This window comes from Ornithorhynchus anatinus, chromosome 4 (genome assembly GCF_004115215.2).
Source record: "Ornithorhynchus anatinus isolate Pmale09 chromosome 4, mOrnAna1.pri.v4, whole genome shotgun sequence".
Lineage (NCBI taxonomy): Eukaryota > Metazoa > Chordata > Mammalia > Monotremata > Ornithorhynchidae > Ornithorhynchus > Ornithorhynchus anatinus.
The window spans coordinates 48,940,070-48,950,191 of NC_041731.1; the positions used below are offsets into that span (position 1 = coordinate 48,940,070).

A 10,122-nucleotide genomic window follows, 5' to 3' on the forward strand; every position below is an offset into this window, starting at 1 on the left:
TACAATACTCTCCCCATCACTTAGCACAGTGCTCTGCACACAATAAACGCTCAACAAGTATGACTGATGAGGACATTGGGAAGCCGCATGGGCCTGGGAATCATAGGACCTGGGTTCTAATCCCAGATCTACCACTTGTCTATATGATCTTAGGCAAATCATTTATCTCCTAGGTGCCTCAGTTTCCTCATTTGTCAAACAGGGATTTAATACCTGATCTGTTATCTACCCCAGTGCTAAGTAGTGCTTGGCACATAGCAAGCACGTAATGAATATCATTATTATTATTGAGAAACTGTGTTGCCTAGTGGAAAAAGCATAGGCTTGGAAGTCAGAGGATATGGGTTCTAATCCTGACTCCACCATTTGTCTGCTGTGTGTCCCTGGGCAAGTCACTTAACTTTGCTGTACCTCAATTACCTCATCAATAAAATGGGGTCTAGACTGTGAGTTCCCTCTCGGGGTTGCATCTGGAGAGTTTCTAGTACTCTACCAGTCTCGACTACGGGAGACAGAGTCAAGCAGAGGCCTGTCCATTCCATTCCTAGCTTGGGCAGTGGCTAGTGAGTGGAAGGCAATCTACTACAAGTCAAAATTCACCTGTGCTGGGCAGCAGTGGCATGGGTGAGAGTCGAGGGCAGAGACTCAGGTTTATTTTACAGAAGGAGGAAGTGGTAAACCACTTCTGTATTTTTACCAAGAAAACTCTATGGATACGCTACCAGAACGATTGCAAATGGAGGTGGGGCATTCTGGGAGAGATGTGTCCATGGTGTTGCTATGGGTCAGAGACAACTCAGTGGCTTAAGGCAAGACTGTGAGTCTCTACACTGCAAGCTCATTATGGCAGGGAACAAACCTACCAACTCTCTTGTATTGTATCTCCCAAAGGCTTAGTACAGTGCTCTGCACATAGTAAATGCTCAGTAAGTACCATAGCTGCTGCTGCTGCTGATAATAATAATAATAATGTTGGTATTTGTTAAGTGCTTACTATGTGCAGAGCACTGTTCTAAGCGCTGGGGTAGATACAGGGTAATCAGGTTGTCCCCCATGAGGCTCACAGTTAATCCCCATTTTACAGATGAGGTAACTGAGGCACAGAGAAGTTAAGTGACTTGCCCACAATCACACAGCTGACAAGTGGCAGAGCCGGGATTTGAACCCATAACCTCTGACTCCCAAACCCGGGCTTTTTCCACTAAGTCACGCTGCTGATGACTATTTGCATTAGACACTGTGAAGTTCCTAATGCATCAGTGCAGGGAGAAGCAGTTTTTACATGCACATGATATGGAAAATGATTGTTGATGATATCTTGGCCTTATTTTTTACACACTCGTACACAGATCAAATCTCACCTAAAATAACATCACCTTTCAACCAGAGAGACAACCATCTTCAATGGATTTATCCATTCGATCATCCAGGGTGCAGACATCAAGACAAATGTTCCTTAATTTATACATTTGTTTGCATCTCTAACCCTAGATCTAATGCTAACTGTAACCTGAGCCCCAAGATTCTCAGTGCATTTTTCCATCCTTAGCATATAGAGGTCAAAGGCCTCAAAAGATATGGTTTTGAACAGGGTTATTATAGATTAACAAGTCACTGCAAGTTCACCCCAGCTGGACAATCACAGACACAAGCCTGATGGATTATGTCAAGTTCTGCGTTAACTGAAATGTGATTCTAGATTGCCTAGTTATTTAGGGATCGTGCTGAGTTGCAGAAGTTTAGCTAGTTAAAATGCTATTCTCTTCCTTAGAAGAAATTGCTCTAGTGTGACTCAAACTTCCCACTTCGTGCAGAAAATGATATACCTTATGTCAATCACTACCACACACACTGCATTGCTGGGGAACATTATTGGTGGCAAGTCTAGAAACACATGGATCAGTCTGATATGTCATTAATTTCCAGGAAGAAAGCTGTGGTTGGTACCAAGTTTACAATTTCTAAGTGCTAATATGGCAGAAGACACCTACAACTTACACTGACATGAAGATGAGATTTCAAATTCAACAACTTCTCTCCCTGTATAGCTGTTCTTCGGGTTCAAAGATGACACTCCTGAGGATGAGATTCTCATATCAGTTTCCGCACTAGTATGTAGTGTTAGGTGCCAATTTAACATTCTGAAGGAATATGCAGCCCATTCTTACAGGAATCTGAGAAAAAAAGAAAGGATGGGTTGTCTTTTAAGGAAGCTCTAGGTATTTACTAGCTGAACTTGTTATAAGGAGTAATGGTCACATATCAACCTTACTAACCACATTTGTAAACCACTAATAAAAATCTCTCCACAGAGATCATCCTTGAATCTGAAGGAGAATTATGAATAATACTATACCAATTACCCAAGATATGCCATGCAGAAGCAAGGTAGGCATTAACACTGAGAGTTGTTGAATAGTTGATTGTGGTTCTTCACAGTCCTCACTATCCTAGACCTATGCCAGATATCAAGATTTTCTTGATATTCTGTTTGTTTGACAATAAATGAGGACGTGAGAGTCTTTGGGCAAATTACTACAGCTATGATGTCCCGCAGACTGAAGGCTCCTTAAGAAAGAACATATTTTAACGGGAAGATGATCAATTTTACTGTAAAATTTCTGACCTTTTCCTAATTAAATAACAGATTGGACCACCTGTTGTGCTGAGGTGATGGATCTGATAGAAACATCAGCTGAAGAATAGGGTGAGGTGTGAATAGGTGGGATACAAAGTTGTAATAACTATCCTTTAACCACATGGCTGAGGTATGCTACCAGTGGTCATCATGGCATTGTCATGGGTTTTACTGAGTGTGAGAAGAAGGGAACTTTGGTATGAATAATTTTTATTCTTCAATAGCCCAGGATGATGTGAAGACAGCAATGGCAAACAGGAATAGGAAACAGGAGGACTAAGGAAACACACTTTAAGAGTTTGTAAGGTAATTGAATATGCTGCTTTTGTTGAAAATTGTAGTAATATCGAATAATCAAAAAAACTCTTCAGTATCACAATATTGATGTATCGATATAGTTTCAGAAAAAGGTCATTTTGATAGCATCTTCTTAAATGCATGACATGCCGGAACTGGGGTTGTGTGATCTTGAAAGACAGGAGAGACATCAGTTTGAGTATTAGCTAAACACTAAATATTTGATAGTGAAGAGAGAGTTGCCTTGTTGTTGGTTATAGTTCTAACACTGACATACTTTACATCCAGAGCACTTATGTTCCCAAAAAGAAGGAACAATCAGATATAGCATTAGGAAAAGATCCTAAAGAAAAGGAATTTAGAATCTGTAAAAGGGGAGTAACTAGCAGGACATAGAAAAACAAATTCCAATTATGCAAATATGACATGATGATGATGAGAATGTTGATATTTGTCAGGCATCTATGCAGAATGCTAGGATGGAGGTCATGTATTGTCTTAATCCCACATGGAGCTCTCAGTCTAAGTGGTAAGAAAGCAACGGTAGCAGTAATAGTTTTTAGGTGCTTACTGTGTGCAGAGCACGGTAGTAAGCACTGGGAAAGAATGTAGAGGAGGGGCTTGAACAATGGCCCTGCCCCTCAAGAGGCTCACAATCTATGAATAAAAGTAATAATAACAATAATAAGAATTATGGTACTTGTTAAGTGCTTACTATGTGCCACACACTGTTCGAAACACTGGGGTAGACATGTTAATCAGGGTGGACATGGTCCCTGTCCCACATGGGGCTCACACTCTGAATCTACATGTTAAAGATGAGGTAACTGAGGCCCGGAGAAGTGAAGTGACTTGCCCAAGATCACACAGCAGGCTTGTGGCTGAGCCGGGCTTTGAACCCAAGTTCTTCTAACTCCCAGACCCATGCACATGCTGCTTCTCAAGAGAGGGCTGGAGAAAGATTCACTGGAAACAATAAAACACTAACATGTTAAAACAGTATAACTTACATGGACCAATATGTAGTACTCTAAATAAAAATAAAAGTCAGTAGGGAGCTGTGGCCTGAGAAGCAGAATTTCCCGTGATTCAGAGTCTACTGCAATGTTTAGGCAGTCACCAGCTCCCCAGGCATTATATGAGGCCTTTTTTACAGGTGCTGTCCTCATTCCCTTTGGGATAGTGGAATGCAGGATGGGATAGGGTCTCCTTGATAGTGATGAGGGGAGCCAGTGCCCACCCTGGGTGATGAGGAGGCAAGGCAATTTTCTTGGCCAGGGAGGCGAGGTTGCAAATGCCGTATGCTTCATTCAACTTTGGAGGTGAAGAGGGGCTGAGAAGCCAGAGCAGTGACTTTTATACCCACCCAGCACAAACAGAGCATCCTGGAGGCAGGTAACGAGTCCCTCAGTCATGGTAGAAGGGCTGAGGACACACAGAGTACCCTCCAAAAAGTCCAGTGGTTGCCTATCCACCTCCATGTCAAATAAAAGTTCCTCACCATTGGCTTTAAAACACTCAATCAACTTGCTGCCTCCTACCTCACTACTCCCCTACTACAACCCATCCCCCACACTTCGTTTCTCAAAAGTTAATCCTCTCACTGAGCCTCAATCTCGTCTATCTCCTCACCAACCCCTAGCCCACATCCTGCCTCTAGCAGGAATACCCTCCGTCCTCAAATCCAATGGACAATTACTTTCTCCCACTTCAAAGCCTTATTGAAGGCACATCTCCCCAAGAGGCTTTCCCCTGATTAAGCCCCCTCCTTCTTTTTCTCCCACTCCCTTCTGCATCACCCTGACTTGCTCCCTTTGTTCTCCCCCCCCCCCCCCCAGCCCCACAGCACTTATGTAGATATATGTAATTTATTTATGTTAATGTCTGTCTCACCAAGTTCACTGTGGGCCAGGAATGTGTCTGTTTAATTTTTTTATACTCTCCCAAGCACTTAGTACAGTGTCTGCACACTTTAACGACTCAACAAACAGGACTGAATGAAAGAACAGGGTTAACATTGTACTCAACTATGATGGAAGAATGGGGTGGTGGAGACACAGCAGTTATTTCATCTCCATTTGATAGATGAGACAGTTGAGGAACAGAGAAGTTAAGTAACATCCTTCCCCAGCCAGTGACTGAGATGAAACTAGAACCCAGGCTTCTTAACTTCCAATCTCATGGTCTTTCAACTTCACCATATTCCCTATGTATATCATGTATCATAGCACACTCTGATTTTTAAAACTAGTCCTGATAAAATCATTCTTCTTTATCTCCATTTTCCTAGTACTTTTGGGAGTTGAGGCGATCTCTGGTAGAAGACTGAAGTGTTGACAATTGCCTATGGAATGGGAGAGGAAAGGGGTGGGTGATATTTACTAACACAGTGTGAGTACAATCTCTCTCTCTATAATTCTGACATCCAGATCATTCCTTCTGTGGTTGGGACTGTGCCTAATCTTTGTCAACTGAAAAAACAACAATGCTTCTCTCAAACCTGGGCCAATCCAAGTGTAAATGAGATCTTCCAATATAATGAAAATAGATGATAAAAATCTACTCCTATTGCCAAATTAAAAGAACTCAAAAAAAATTCCATTTTGAGGCCTTTAAACTTAATATATTCCAATTCCAAATCTAGTTCTGTGGATCACTGGAAGAGATTTTCCTGGAACAGTGGTCAGCGGTGAAAGCAGTCCTTGTGATTGTACGAAAAAGAGAGATAGATATGAGGACGGGGAATGGTGTCAGAATTTGCCAATGTCAAGAGGAGGAGGGAGCCACAGCCATTTTAGATGATTGATGAGGTCACCACAGTCATATCAATCATTCTAAACAGTCACAGATCACTGCTCCCACAGTCAACTGCAATCCTCTAAGGAAGAATGCCTTCACTGCCACTCTGACACCGCTTGAGGTCAAAACCTTCAGTTCTAGACTGACCTACAGAAGCCAAAATGTTACTCTGAGGCAGGGAAGGAAACATCCCTATAGCAGGAGGGAGATGTTTCTGAAAGTCTCTAAATCTAGACTTTATGAAGCAATAAAAATTCTCAAAGTCTAGCACTTCACATTTGCATATGAACTATGACCAATCATTCACTCTGAAAACAATGTGAAGATAAATTTTACAATTTAGCTCATGTTCTGCATAGCTCAGTATAAATGAATCAAACAATATGCAATAAATTTCATGGACAGTTAAGTTTTAGTTCCAGTAGCGTAAATCACAGGTGTGAGCCCATTACAAATAGATATATGGGGGAATGATAAAAAACAATAAAACAAAAAGTCAAATCATTCTATTAGTACCTAAGTTACAGCTGAGAGAGACCCACAGTGGAGGAGAGAGTAATAATAAAAGAAGAAAAGAACTAACCTTAGTGCCTAGAAGAAAGGAAAACTAATAGCAGAGCCATCTGTATGACCTGCCTGAGCAACCACAGAGTGAAAAGAATCAAATAAAGCTCCAGTTTGTGGCTGCCCCTTATGAAGGGTCTGAGGAGTCAAGGGAAAACAAAATCCCATCAGCAGGTATTTCAAGTTTGATCAGGTTTAGCTTTGTTCCAGCAGATGAGAAAAATAAAGACATTTTACTGCTCAAGAATTTTAATATCCATGGCAGTTCACTTGCCCGTTTTGACCACAGTTGGGGTCAGACCTGTTATGTCACATATGAATTTCAGTAGAGAAACAGTTTGGCCTCATGTATAGAGCACGGGTCTGGGAGTCACAAGGACCTGGGTCCTAATTCCGGATCCACCCCTTGTCTGCTGTGTGACCTCAGTCAAGTCACTTCACTTCTCTGTGCCTCAGTTACCTCATCTGTCAAGTGGGGATTAAGACTGTGAGACCCATGTAGAACAGGGACTGACTCTAAACCAATTTGCTTGTGCTTATCCCAGTGCTTAGTACAGTGCCTGGCACATTTTAAGAGGTTAACAAATACCACCATTATAATAAATCTTCTTCACTCCAGTGAACTCTACTATACTGAGTCTTCATATATGCTCCTAATGACATATGTGCCATAAAAATGGTTTCTGATTTTAAACATTAGCATTAGCTAGTGACAGGAAATCAAATATTAGACAACCCAGGCATGCAAATATACATTAAAATATAAGTGAGTTTTCCAAAGCTAGAGGGAACTTGCACTGAATCACTTAGCCTAGCTTAGTACCCCCCACTTTTTTGTAGAGCTGGTGCCAAAATGCTGTCATTCCAGAGTGCACACAATGTCATGGCCTCTTGATTAGAGAAGCAGTATGGCATAATGGATAGAACATGGGCCTGGGACTTAGCATGTCAGGGTTCTACTCCTGGCTCTGACACTGGCTGCTATGTGAGCTATGTGGGCAAGTCACTTTAGTGTTCTGGGTCTCAGTTACCTCATTTGTAAAATGGCCATTGAGACTATGAGCCCCATGTGGGACAGGGAGTGTGATCAACCCAATTTTCTTGCATCCACCCAATGCTTAGTACAGGGCCTCACGCGTTGTTAGTGCTTAACAAACACCTAAATTATTATTATTTTTATGCTACACTTTAGCCTTGGGCTCTCCCCTAAACCCTGCAGGGTACCCTGTGTAGAATCCCAGACCGATCTCAGTGGGCTTGTTACTCTTTAAAAGGAACAAACCAGGCTCATCTGATGAGATTTCATCTTAGCAGTCTAACTGATTTCTATCAGTGTCCCCACAAATTGGTTTTGGGTTGATATCCAAATTTTTCCAGGTCTGGAAAGTAAGCTAATAGATTTACAAAATATTCAGTTATTCATTTTTCCTATTAAAAAATAGACACACACTTACTCTTTACTAGACTTCAGACATTTCCTGTCAAATTCTAACCTATTTTAATCTCATGAAAGTATGCATCTGTTTATATTTGTCCCGTGAAACACGTGGATAGTTCTTTTTTCTATGAAAAAGCCATGGTGGTTCACTTATCAATCAATCAATCAATCAATCAATCATATTTACTGAGTACTTTCTGTGTGCGGAGCCTAGTACTAAGTGCTTGAGAGAGTACAGTATAACAGAGAAGCACCAGGCTTTGTGGAAAGAGCATGGCCCTGGGAGTTTGAGGACTTGGGTTTGTATCCCAGCCGTGCCACTTAATTCATTCAATCCTATTTACTGAGCACTTACTGTGTGCAAAGCACTGTACTAAGTGCTTGAAATGTACAAATCAGCAACAGATAGAGACAATCCCCACCCAACAATGGGCTCACTTGCCTGCAATGTGACCTTAGGCAAGTCACTTCACTTCTCCTAACCTCAGAGACCTCATCTGTAAAATGGGGATTATTATTATTAGTAATAATAATAACAATAATAGTTAAGTATTGTTATATGCTTACTCTTTGCCAGTACTAAGTACTGGGATCCATACAAGCAAACTGGGGGTCACAGTCCCTGACCCACATAGGGCTCACAGTCTTAATCTCCATTTTCAGACAAGGTAACTGTGGCCCAGAGAAGTGAGTGACTTGTCCAAGACCACACAGCAGACAAGTGGAGGAGTCAGGATTAGAACCCATGACCTTCTGACTCTCAGGTTCTTGCTCTAGATTAAGATTGTGAGCCCCTTGTGGGATATGGACTTTGTCCTACCTGATGATCTTGTATCTACCCCAGCACCTAGTACACAGTATAGAACCCATCACATAGTACAGTATCTAGGACCCAGTAAGCACTTGACAAAATGCCATAAAAATTCAAAATCAACAACAAAACCCAAAAAAATAGAGTTGATAGACAATCCCTGTCCAGAAGGGGCTTACAGACTAGAGGGATGACACTAAGGAAGTCTGCAAGGAGGACAGGCAGAGGCTCAGTTAGCAATTAGCATTGTAAATTGTGGCAACATCAATACACTCCTGGACCACCTTCTGAAACCAATGTGAAAAGGTCTTCTGGTTGCCCATCCATCTTTTCAGCCCTATATGGGCACTCTGACAACAATACCATCAACACCATCATCTGCTAAAACAACGGGCAAAGATAATGATAATAATGATGGCATTTGTTAAGCACTTACTATGTGCCAAGCACTGTTCTAAGCGCTGGGCAGGATACGAGGTGATAAGGTTGTCCCACATGGGGCTCACAGTCTCAATGCCCATTTTCCAGATGAGGTAACTGAGGCCCAGAGAATTTAAGTGACTTGCCCAAAGTCACACAACTGACAAGCGGCAGAGTAGGATTTGAACCCATGACCTCTGGTTCCCCAGCCCGTGCTCTTTCCACTGAGCCACGCTACTTCTCTAAACATCTGTTTTCTGTCTTGATGATGGCTTATGAGCCCCTCAAAATCAGTGCAGCTTTCATATGATAATAATAGCTATGATATTTGTTAAGCACTTACTATGTACCAGGCACTGTACTAAGCACTAGGGTGGATAAAAGCAAATCAGGTTGGACACAGTCCCTGTCTCATATGAGGCTCATAGTCTAGATTCCCATTTTATAGATGAGGTAACCGAGGCCCAAAGAAGTGAAATGACTTGCTCAAGGTCACACAGCAGACAAGTAGTGGAACCAGAACTAGAACCAGCGAAATTTAGTGGAAAGAGCATGGGCTTGAGGAGTCCGAAGACGTGGGTTCTAATCTCTGCTCCACCACTGGTCTTCTGTGTGATCTTGAGTAAGTCATTAATTTCTCTGTGCGTCAGCTACCTCATCTGTAAAATGGGGGTTATGACAGTGAGCCCCACATGGGACAACCTGATTACCTGTATCTACCCCAGTGCTTAGAACAGTACTTGGCACATAGTAAGCGCTTCACAAATACCATCATTATATTTTATTATTAACCCAAGAACTCTGACTCCCAGGCCCGTGCTCTTTCCACTACACTATGCTGCTAATGGTATGGCAGTGATTTTGAAATTATATTATTTTTATGTTCTCAAAATCAAAATAATTTTTTTCATAGTGATTCCTTTGAAATTGAACAGTTGGAAGCCATTAAGATCCTGAATGAGAAAAATGAGGGACAGTTACCATTCTCCTTTTTAAATCTGAGTTCTGTGACATGTATATTTCAATCCTCCTATTTGACTTAGTATGAGAAAGGTAGACATTTCTAAGTAGCAATCAGAGAATCACTGAAATAGGAAGGAGCAATGTGGAGTTTGTAGAAATGAATGGGCTCATTTTGATACTCTTAGAGATATG

The 10,122-nt window shown here is 41.6% G+C and overlaps 1 non-coding gene across 1 annotated transcript; it reads left to right on the forward strand.

The window, feature by feature from the left end:
* Nucleotides 1-452: 452 nt before the first annotated feature.
* Nucleotides 453-590, forward strand: LOC114811621. Its single transcript, XR_003759317.1, has one exon. It is a non-coding gene; the product is annotated as a small nucleolar RNA SNORA7 (small nucleolar RNA).
* The last annotated feature ends 9,532 nt before the right edge of the window (nucleotides 591-10,122 follow it).